Raw genomic sequence first — 11,924 nt, 5'->3', positions numbered from 1 at the left:
CCCTCCCATGCTCATGCTCTGTCTCTCGATAATAAATAAATGTTAAAAAATTAAAAAAAAAAAAAAAAGTATTTAGGAAGCTCTAAGCCCAACATGGGGTGGGAACTCATGACCCTGAGATCAAGAGTTGCATGCTCCAGTGACTGAGCCAGCCAGGTGTTCTTAAGTAACATTTTTTGTGTGTGTACAGCTGAGTAATAGGTGTAAATTTCACTCCTGCCACATTGCATCTGAGCTGTATTTTATCTTGATGATGATGATGATGGTAACAATGATGGCAGCATATTCACTGGCTTGTATTCTTAGAGTATGCTTTTTCTTTTGAGTAAATCATGTCTTCGCATACGTGTATCAGGTTCACTTTGGGCAAGAAGTGGGAAGATCTGCCCTCTCAAGGAGCAGGCTTGTCTACCAGATATTCCCAAACGTAGTGGGGATTTGGGCTTCCTGTTTTTAGCTTGTGGCAGTTCTTCTGAGTGCCCTGGAAGGGAGGACTTCAGTTGCCAGGGAGACTCATTTCAGTGGAAATTATTAGAATTTCAGGACTTTCTTTAATCAATTTACCGTGATACTGGAGACTAGAAGAGAATATTTACTGGGTGTGATCCCTCAGTTCCATATTTTAAAGGAATCAGGGTGAATACTAGAGATTGTATTCAATCTCTGATTATCATGGGAGAAACTCTTCACTTTTATTCAGTCCTCATGTACTAAATAAAGCATGAGTATATAGAGGGATTCATTTTCGAGTATAACTCATAAGTAGTTACCAGAACACTAAATGGTGGGGGGGGGGGGGCGGGCGCAGAAACCAGTTCGCTCTTTTTAATTATGTCTCATCCCAACTTGACATTCGTACAAGGATGATGCTACATTTAAGAAGATGTTTTAAAACCTGCTGTTTCTTGAAATGCCTAGTAATTTGAGAAGGGAAATCTTTAGTCTTGCTTTAAAAAGTGTGTATTTGGTGGTGTGTTGAGGATGCTGCTTATATACTTTTCTACTAGAAAATTATGGTGGCACTTTGAGCACATCTTCTCAAAATATACACGCATCTCATATTTTTCCTCATCTGTCAGTGGGAGCCAAGAGAACTCGAGATGTGGGATCATAACACTGTGGAAAGGAGTCACTAAAATAATCAATAGTATAGAATTTTTAAAGGTTGATTTATTAACTGGTACCATGTTTGGACCTTTGAAATGGTTCTATTCAAAATCGGAAAAATAAAATTTCTAAAACTTAAAAACATGTCCATGTACATTAGAAGAAAAAGACCTTTTTATACTGAGTAAGCATTAAAAAGAACATATGACCATAATTATTTGGGGTATACATTCACTCTAGTCAGTTTCTAGCTATATGTCTCTAATACCCATGTCACATATTTTTCATGAAGAATGAACTATTTTAAATGTTCTCATAGACTTGCCTCTAGTCGTCTTCAAAGTTGTGTCTTATAGTCACTATGTGAAATTGTTACTGTCATCAGTTGGCATTCATGGTATACATCAAAATATTTTTTTCGCAGAGAAAATAGTTCTTTCTACCGATGCACATGAGCTCAGAGCAAATTCTGCTAAATGGAGGCTTTCCTCGGGCTAACTTTTTACGTGTTGAAATGTGTTAATATTTTAGCCCAAATATTTTCACAGGTCTTTTACCCTCAGGATTTTTATCGTTAATAAATATTTTTACAAAACTCATGAAAATAAATTCCTCTGTGGTCCTTTTGAATGTCTTGTCACATTTAGGTGACACAAATTGTAGATCTTCATAATTTCTCTCCATTCTGGTTCCTAATATAAATGTATCCAATTAAAACTAGGAGCACCATCAAAATATCACCTCAAGTCGAGATCCTTCAACACATCATAATACAATTTCAGAATTAAATCTTGGACACTGTGTTTAGTCCCTCCTTTGCTTTGTCGGGATAAATTTCAACATCTTCCTTTTTGCAAGCCTTGTTTTCAATGACTGCAATTGGCTAAAAGCTTTAAAGAACTGAAGTGTTTGGCGCTTCATTCACTGCTTTAATGAAAGATTTCCAACTGTTTTGGAACAGAACGCACCCAAACTTTACAGGATTCATCTATCATACCATTATGCAACAACTAGGTTGATTTAGAGAATCGTTTCTCAAAGATTTTTTTCTTTTTTTTGGTTAAAGTTTATTTATTTTGAGAGAGAGAGAGAGAGAGCGAGCGAGCATGAGCAGGGGAGGAGCAGAGAGAAAAGGGAGAGAGAGAATCCCAAGCTCCAACTCACAAGGCTCAGGGGGCTCGAACTTACGAAATGTGAGATCATGACCTGAGCTAAAATCAAGAGTCAGACGCTTAACTGACTTAGCTACCCAGGAGCCCCTCAAACATTTTTTCTAAAACTTGGTTGCTGATGACAGGTGGCAAAGTAAAAGGCACATATTATTGTGCTGAAATGTTAATAATATTCACAAAACACTTTGTCACAAAAATTTGGTAGTTATGTTTTCCTATTATTTGTCAATTTCTACATCTATAGTTTTTTTTTTTTTTGCATTTGGTAGGATATAGCCACTTATTTGAAAGCAGTTATGAGTTATGCATATGCATACGCAATTCCAAGTGACTTTCGGTTCCATAGGTTTCTTGATTTAGTAAGGGCAGTTGTTTTTTAGCATTATAAAATTTATATGTGTATTTCGCTGCAAAAACAAATAATTTCCTCTCTCATGTTAAGCTTTTTTTTTAAGTTTTATTTATTCATTTTTGAGAGAAAGAGCATGGGAGGGGCAGAGAGAGAGAGAATCCCAAGCAGTCTCTGCTGCCAGCAGAAAGCCCAGTGCAGGGCTTGAATCCATGAACCGTGAGACCATGGCCTGAGCTGAAATCAAGAGTCAGATGCTTAACCGGCAGCCACCCAGGCGCCCCTCTCATGTTAAACTTTTTACAATTTACAGTGGCATTCACAGTAACAGGAGATGTTTCACCTGTGACAGAATGAACTTCCACAAGCTTTATTTGATCTCAGGAAATAGATGGAAAAAAAAAAAATCAAACCACTGTTGGAATTGATTTTTTCTACTTAAACCACTGGTTAATACTACCTAAAACTGGAATCATTTAACTGTTAAATTTCTTTTCTTTTGCTAATGAAGCCAACACATTAAAAGCTATCACTTCGCTTTTCATATATGTACTTATTTACTCAGAAATAAGCAGAATCAACTTAGAATAGCAAGCATTTGATCTAAAAGAAAAGTCATACTTCCTAGAGTGCTATGTTAGTGAACCTTCTATAGCAGCATGTGTTAGATTGTCATCCTCGGACACAACCTTATTACAATAGTGATTAACATTTGAAGTAGTTGCTGATCTGTGCTTCTGTAGATTTGTGGCTGTGGTTTATGGAGTGAATGATACCACTATGGCTCCCATGGTGGATAATGAATATTAACCAGCAGTTTGTATGCATTGACATTCCATCATCAGCTTTCTCGAAAAATAGAAATACAGTACTTAATTTTTCACTAAATTTGCCATTTTTTCCTTTTTGTTTCATTATCGCCAAAAGGCACATTACGAAGTGAATTAGAATAGCCATCGATAAATGACAAAAACACTGTAATGAAAGCATTTACACCATGCTTGAGAAGGGCCATGTCCTGAATATATTTCATGTACACCTAACCTGTAATCTTCTGTTTCCCACTGACCCTTGTGATGGATGTCCTGTGCAACTCTAGCTGCAGCATGGCTCACAGCACAACTGATCACTGCATCCAGCGTCTGCCAGGGGCACTGCCCTCTGAGACTGGGAGGAGTTAGCTGCCCTGAGCTGCTCATGTCCAAGTGTTCTTTATTTTATTGGTGAGCATCCTGTCTATTTTCCTTGAGAGGGAGGTGTTTACTTAGGCCAAGATTGGAAAAGGACAGGAAAAGAGATGGATTGCCATTGGTCACCTTTCAGAAAATTCTCTTCACCTTGAGGTTATCTCACCCACTGGCAGGCAAGTCTATCTATGGCAGAAGCTGGAAATGCAAATCCAACCTTGGTACATTTTGATGCAACTAATAATAACACTTGGCTTAAAAATGAATCATTTACACAAATGTTTAATCTGACGAGTGCCCAGGACAGTAGATGTCATCTAGCATTTTCACAGAGGAGCCAAGGTGCAAAGTCACCCTAATTAGAGATCACATTTCTCCATCTGCTTTGTATTGCCCTCTTTCGTGGGGACGATTCTGATAACATTACTGCTCTGCGCTCCTCTACTGTTGACTTCCAATCCCACTTCCCACATAGCTGAGTGAGCTTTTAAAAATCTATGTGAGATCATGTTGCTGGGGAACACCACTCAATTATCTTCCTATTTGCAGTTAGAATAAAATCCGGCTCTTCACCAAGACCCAGGAGGCCTTTTATGCTCCCACCCTTGCCCAGTTGGCTCCACCAGATTTTCAGCTTCCAGGGGACCCATATCTTGCCTGTTTCCTTTGCCAACATGGCACATGAAAGCTGCTCAATGTATTATCTCAGAGAAATAAATATGGTCTACTTTGTGTTGATGAAAGGAAAAAAGAAAGAGTGTCTTGCTAATCTGTGACAATAGGGAAAAGCAAGTGTAAATCTCTATGTCCTAAGTATTATTTCCCTCTCTTAAAACAAAATTGGACAGCAGAAGGTATCACAGGACTAAATCCTTCTCATTAGCAGAGGTGTTATCATGCCTACAAACCTTCTGATTCTACAGTTTCCCAGCCCTACCCCATCCAGAGAAGTGAGCGTGCCTCACAGGGAATCTGTTGTTTTCACCAACATTAGATGGGAGATTTTGTTGTAATTACTCTTGGTGTACAAGAGGAGGAAAGGTGCTTCTCTGGTTGACTTGGGGGAAACCGGACCATATGATGGTGGTGGTGGAATACCTCGAAGTCACAATTTTGAGATCTTGTGGTGTTCTTACACAACTGCTGTCTATGGGATTGCTTTTTAAAACATGCTACTGTTCAGTTTTTATCATGAATGCCTTTCCAAGGACAGTGAGTGGTTTTACACACTATGACATTGTTTCCATGGCAACTAATGTATTTTAGCAAAGAGAAACTGCTAGAAGTAGGCTAAAAAGGACAAATACAGAAATGGCACAGTGTAAAATGTGGGGCAATGTGTGTTGTAGTAAAGATCTTCCCCCCTCCCCGACTTCTTGTTTAAGAAAACCAGCGTAACTAGATCTTAACTTCTTCACTCTTAATAATAAAATTTTTACTGCACCCAATACTGTCTAGTATTTTGCTGACATAATGGCTTTAGTTGGTACTTGGGTTTTTTTTTGTTTGTTTGTTTGTTTATTCTAACATGATGCTCATTCTGTCACCACATTTGTGATTTCATCCATTTTTAAGATTAAGTTATTTTCACCTTGCATTTCTCACGTAGAGACCACCTCGTTGCTGTGCTGCCCTTTAGTGCAGTGTTTCTTGAGAGGGTTGTCTACACCACCTGTCTCTACACAGTGTTTGTTAAAAAAAAAATCAAAGCCATTCCCCTCAGACTTCCACCCCACTGCTTGATTGAGTTGGTCACACCCTCGTCCTCCAAGGCTATTACAATTACCTCTTTTGTTTGTTTGGAAGCTAACATGTATAATTATACATTTCAAATAATTCTACAAAAAAATGAAGCCACATCTATTAACATTACATAAAACCAAGGGATCATGTTACTCTGCTTTGTGCATCTGAATGGGCTTGGATTATTTTGTTACATGATAATAATCCCCTTCCCCCATGCTCTTAAATAACCCCAAGGGGCGGATAGCGGCCAATTTCCTATTTAATATTAAGAGAAACCAAGAGCTGGATCTTATGACTTAAACAGATAGCAAACCAGTCTATGGGCCGGATTATACCCTTGTTTATTATGTTTCATTAGGCCACATGAGGCATTTTAAAAATTAAATGAACATTTTTAAATGGGGCATTTTTGTATAAAAACTGAGATTCCCTGTTTCTTTTGAAAAAAATTGGAAGGTCTGACAAAACCAATTCTGTGTTCTCTCATGACAGCGGCCTCAGGGCTCTTCAGCTCACCCAAGCCCCACCTCACCTGCTTCATTCATTTGTTTTACCTGCCTGGCCCCATGGGTTATTTAATGTCACCCTTCCTGCACCCCTGCCCCCACCCAGTCACAGAACAAATAAATAACAGAGCTAGAGATAGAACTGGATCCAACCCAGACGCCTGAGTAGCTCAGTTGGTTGAGCGTCCGACTTTGGCTCAGGTCATGATCTTGCAGCTTGTGGGTTCACGCCCCACATCAGGCTCTGTGCTGACAGCTCAGAGCTGGAGCCTGCTTTGGATTCTGTGTCTCCATTTCTCTCTGCTCCTTCCCTGCTCATGTTCCGTCTCTCTCTCTCTCTCTCGCTCTCTCTCTCTCTCTCTCTCTCTCAAAAATAAACATTAAAAGACTTAAAAAAAAAAAAAAAAGACAAAACAAAACTGAATCCAACCACTTCCTCCCTGGCTATGGACCAAAATTCTGTGTTTTAGAGAGCAATTCATAGGTCAGTGGTGAGAAGCATCCTTAGGTGATGTAGCCTCCCTTTTGTGCCTTACTACTTGAAATAGATCCTGCAATTAATTTTACTAGGTACATTGTTCATATTGAGGGTACCCTGCCCCCCACTGTTTGCCTCTATGCAAAATAAGTTGTATGTGCCATCAGTTGTGACATGCAAGTTGGAGGTGCTGTAGTAGCGGTTAACATTTACATAAGCATAGAAATACTGGCCAGAAGGGGAAAGTTCCAACATCATAACAGGGGTTCCAGATTTTCCAGATTTTTCATTGAGCGTATATTACCTTTTCAGTGAAGTAAATCAATGTTTGTATAAAAGAAATAAGAATGAGATTATACGACAAAGTACATCTTCCTAGCATAGGATACCCAAAGGCGATCCCCAGCCACCTTTACTGTCCTCTCCCAGGCTAGACCCTTTCCTTTAAACTCTTCAGGAGTCTTGACCTGTCACCAACATTGTCAAGGCCCTCTGCTCTTAACCATTGTGCACATGGACACCATTGTGTCACTGTGCCTTTACCAGGGTGGGAGGGAGGTAAGATGGGAGGTTAGCTTTTAACCTTGTTAAAAGGTTCATGTGTGGAGAAGGACGCAGGAGAATGAGGTAGGGCCAGAGTGAATGGCTAAAGGAAAATACATTTTTCCTGGGTAAACCAGGCAATGAGGAATACCCCACAACAAAGGGCCTTGTCTGAGCTGGCTCCTGTCTCCAGGGCCTGCCCCAGCTGTTGGGCACACAGAAGATTGTGGTGACCTTGAGCGTAGATGGTCCCAAACACTGCACTGCGTGTCTGTGTGCAGCTGTGAAGGCCTCAGGAAGCCCACTGAGAGAGTGGGCCTGTTCCCAGGCTGCAGGCAGGGAGCCAGGGGCCGCCCCTTCACCGGGGAACATTGAGGAGCTTCTGTGTACGCTCTGTGTGTGTTTGAGCTTTCTTTGGAATTGTGGCAGAGTCTGGCCCTGCCTGGTCTTTTTTGTGCCTTGGATCCTAAGTTAATAACCAAAGGAGCAGTGCCCCTGTCGACACACTTGATATGGAAGTTGCTGTCAAATGGCCATTTTATCCTCGGTGCCACTGACATCACACCATGTACAGTTCTGAGGTTCTCACTTTAGTTTGACTGAATACAGCAATGATCGTTGGAGCAGAAAGAAGGCATTCAGATGTGAATAGATGTGTCGAGTAGCATGCAGATGTTTTTTGGCAGGTCGATGAATATTTTAAATCTTTTGCAAGTAGTAAGAAGGGTTGAATTGGAAATAGAGAAGATTCTGTGGCAAGAGAAAAGTAGATTTCATTTCTCTCTCAATCTTCCTTTTCTTGAAATAATCAAACAAAACCCAGAACGATGATTTAAGTCTTGGATTTGTCATATCCCTCAAGTCTCCTTCTTCACACAGGAGTTGTGGTTATGACTCTAACATATTGAGCGTCAGTTTCTCAGTCATATTTTTTAAGTGGAAAGGAAACACTGGCTAATATTAAAAATAATAGCAGAATCTCCAGATTGGATCTTGGTCACTTATTTATAGCTAAAGACACAGGATGAAATTGAAAGAAAGGTCAGCTTCTGGTTATCTATGTGGCTTGTGTGGTATGTGGGCACACCCTGCATTTCTGTCCTCCAGCCCTCCCCCCAACACACACCCCTACCCTACGTGCAGCTTGAGTCAGCTCTATTGGTCAGTTCTTCATCAGTCACTCTGTCACCGGCTCTCTTCACCCTTCACCCCTCCATCAGCAGAGCTGAAGCCCCTGTTGGGCTGAGCGCTGCTCTGGAGCAGGGAAGACCAGGACGCAGGAACTGTGTAAAGTGCTGTAAGAACACAGAGGAAAGGAAATCTAGTTCTGCACGGAAGTGGGACCAGAGGAAAACAGGAGTGAAAAGGTGATTTTTGTCCTGGGCCCTGACAGCTAATTAGGAGAAAACTATACTTACCCAGCAGAGTTGGTGAGATCAGAATGACGGTGCTTAGTCCTGTGCCAGGAAGATGCTGGGGGCTGTATCTATTTTCCTCCCGCTTCCTGGGATAGAGGTGTGTAGAAAATACACTGGTAAGTGCAGGAGTATGCCTCTCACAGGCTGACTTCTTAGCTGGCCTCTGCCTCAGTTTCCCACCTTTCTCCCACCAGCCTACCTCCACACTCGTAAGTCCCTCTCTGCCCTGTAGGACTACTAAGCCTCTTGCCATTCTCTGAACATGTGGCTGACACTCCCTCTGGTTGTTTATTCTTGTGCCTGCACTGTCTGGTTGTAAGGTCCCTGTGGTGGGGACCAGGGGGGACGTCCCCTGGGCATTTGGAAATGGGAGAGCAAGGAGTTGGGGGGGCTACAGGAATGGCTGCATCAAGAGAACTCAAAGTCAAAGCAGCCTTCTCAGTTTTACTTTTAGACTTTCCTCTAAAAATGAAGGTCTCTGTGTATTCTCCCAAAGATAGAGGATCTGATCTGATCTAAATAGTTGGGAGTAGTTCATTTTTGGCCAGGGTCTTATGCTTTGGCTTTCATTCCTGCAGGCGGTCACACATTTGCAACATTCATGGATCAGCCTTTTCCGCTTGGGAATCTGGGTCACTTCAGTCATGTTTCTCAAACAAAACATTAGCACTACTTCAGCAGGAAGAATAAAAGCATGGAAAATGCCCTAATGGCCACAAACCCACGATTGAATACAAAGTCAACTATTGAAAATGTCTGTATAACTATATATGTATATCGGTCTATTCGCAGACACACACACACACACAGAGGAGGAGGGAGGTCTCTTTTGCCTTAAGCTTTGAAAATTTAAAACTTGAATATTCCAAAAATTTATATTTAGAATAAAGATAAACTAGCATAATCGGTCAATTTTTAAAGAATGATTTTTTTATGTAAGACATTTAAATAAAAGGTACTTCTGTTTCACTTAAACATTTGATGACAAAATTTATTCTCAGCTTTGCAGAAGCACACCCTTTAAGACAGACATAACTGGTTTTAAAATCAAATGCCACTCTTCATCCTAGCAAGGTTGTCCTGTGAATTTTACTTTTTGGCAATTTTATTTCACCAAACCATATCCTCTTTGAAACAATGGAGCTGATGCCTAAAAATATCTCAGGCTGTGCTTGCTGGGAGGCTTTGAAGTTAAAGCTGTGACATCCTTCTGGTTTATGGCTGCAGGATGATGCATATATGTATTGTCTTTGTTAATTAACTCCATCTGTTTTGTAAGCCTGAAAAAGAAATTGGATGAAGCTGCATATATGTATGGATGGATAACATTCCTTTTGCAGTAGTTAGCTAGCAGCTCCAAACAGGTTTTCAGTTTTCCTTTTGCTACCAGTTGCTAAAGTGCCATGGAGCTCAGGCTCATTTTTTTTTTTTACGTTTATTTGTTTATTTAGAGACAGAAAGCATGAGTGGGGTAGGGGCAGGAGAGAGGGAGAGAGAATTCCAAACAGGCTCTGTGCTGTCTGTGCAGAGCCCAACGTGGGGTTTGAACTCGAATCATGAGATCATGACCTGAGCCGAGAGTCGGACATTTAACTGAGCTACCCAGGCGCCCCACTAAGGCTCATTCTGGAAGAGCTTGCCGTTGAACGGGGTTATCTCATGTGGTTGCACTCGTGCTGTATGCATGAGAGAGGTTAAGTTTCGTTACTACTTTGGGAAAGGGTAGTGATTCTGGAGGTGTTTCTTTTTCTGTGGCGGATGAAGGAATCTTCCACCTTGCAAACAGAAAAATTCCGTTCTGTAAATCAGAATGACAGCCTTCCTAAACTTCTTTGGGGAAGTGTTCAAGAATGGAAGTCAGACTTCCACTGTATATCTGTTCCCTTTGGTGAAAAGTTCTCCCGATTCTGAATTACTCTTTGCTGGTGATAGGGAGGCTAGTTAACATTTGGAGACAATGGGGATTCCCATTTTTTACAGCTCAGCAGTGTCTGCATCCCTAGTGGGTTAGCCAGGAGAAAGGCACATATTGACTTGTGGCATCTCCTTGCTTAGGACAGGACAGCGTGTCAGAAGCAAGGAAGAGATGGGGTGATGTGGGTTGCTAAGGTCCGGGCTGTAGTGGCATGCTCATTAGCACATTCTCTCCCCCGAACCTCGTGCTGGTTCTCCTGCATGTCTGCAGTCAGTTCATGATTTGAATACCCATCTGCGGAAGACAATATAGGAGTTTCTCATGCTCTTCCCCATGGTCATTTTTTCTTTCCTTCATTCTGAGTCATCTTTGATTAAACAAAACAAAGATGTCACTGTTAATTATGCATTCTTTGCAAAAATTCTTTTGTGTGTGTTGGGGGGAGGGGTGGTTTTGATGGGGATAGTAATTTATGATGGCAGTCTTTTAAACCATGGACCAGGATGCCAAGAATCATAATGACAAAAAGTGTGAGTCTCTACTAAGAGAGGAAAAATTGTTGCTGCCTTTTTATTCACATTCCTCAAACCTTTTACTTTCTGCCCTAACATATTGTTGTCAACGTAATTCCATTCAACCATTTTGATTCTTTATCATCATACTAAAACTGAAGCTTTGTTCCAACAGCTAAAATTGCAAATAATAAGCGAGGAACCGTAATATTGGCAGGTTACAGGCAGAGTGCATGAGCAAACTGGAAAGGTGCCATCCCGCTCCTGGCACTTTCAAGATTAATGTGAAGTGGGCAGGGGTGCCACAGAATCAGCACTCTACTTTGCCAGGGGTTGGCACAAGGTTCTAAGGTATTCCTGGGGCCTAAGTTCCGTGGACAAGTCGGTGCAGGCTGCTGGGTTGGCACATCTCCCAGAGAGGGGAACTCCAGCTGATGGGAAAGAGGGGTCATCCTAAGAAGGCTGTTTTGACAGTGAGGCCCACCCACGGTCAGACAGGAAGTGGGGCACATGTGGGTTGGGGGCTAAGGGAAGATTTAAGCCAAGAGGTGAGCTGAACAAGATCTTGGAAGACTCTTTTTTTTTAATGTTTCCCAACTATGGATGACCTGTAGGCACTGGAAAGAAGGTGTGCGTGTGCGTGTGTCCGTGCGTGCGTGCGTTTGTGTGTGTGTGTGTGTAAGACCTCCATCTGTATCTTTCCTGGCTTCAGAAAGTTAAAATCTCATGTTGGCTTCCTTTGATGGTACAGGGCCAGGTCTTTGCAGTTGCAGGCAGGTGTTTGTGGCAACTGTGACATAGCAACAATTGTGTGAACGAGAGAAAAGTTGTGGGCAAATTGATTGTCTGCAGCAAATGGAAATTCTATGGTGGTACTTTGTGGGAGGTTTATAGGAAAAGAGCGCTCCGTTCTCTTTTGATGTCTATTTTTTTTTTCTTCTACAGTTTTTTGAAGAAGCAGGATGCTGATCTAGACGTGGAAAAAGTAAGT

General features: G+C 41.4%; 1 protein-coding gene across 3 annotated transcripts in view; it reads left to right on the top strand.

The window, feature by feature from the left end:
* The window catches only part of FYN (FYN proto-oncogene, Src family tyrosine kinase), a 211,614-nt gene that overhangs the window by 13,420 nt on the left and 186,270 nt on the right, over positions 1-11,924 (top strand). For all 3 annotated transcript variants that reach the window (XM_049652942.1, XM_049652931.1, XM_049652938.1), the window contains exon 2: positions 11,879-11,918. The gene's annotated coding sequence lies outside the window, so the exon portion shown is untranslated. The remainder of the gene's footprint in view (positions 1-11,878; positions 11,919-11,924) is intronic.

Source organism: Panthera uncia (assembly GCF_023721935.1).
Source record: "Panthera uncia isolate 11264 chromosome B2 unlocalized genomic scaffold, Puncia_PCG_1.0 HiC_scaffold_24, whole genome shotgun sequence".
NCBI lineage: Eukaryota > Metazoa > Chordata > Mammalia > Carnivora > Felidae > Panthera > Panthera uncia.
Note: the sequence above shows the minus strand (reverse complement) of the source record. Positions and strands in the feature narration are given on the sequence as shown.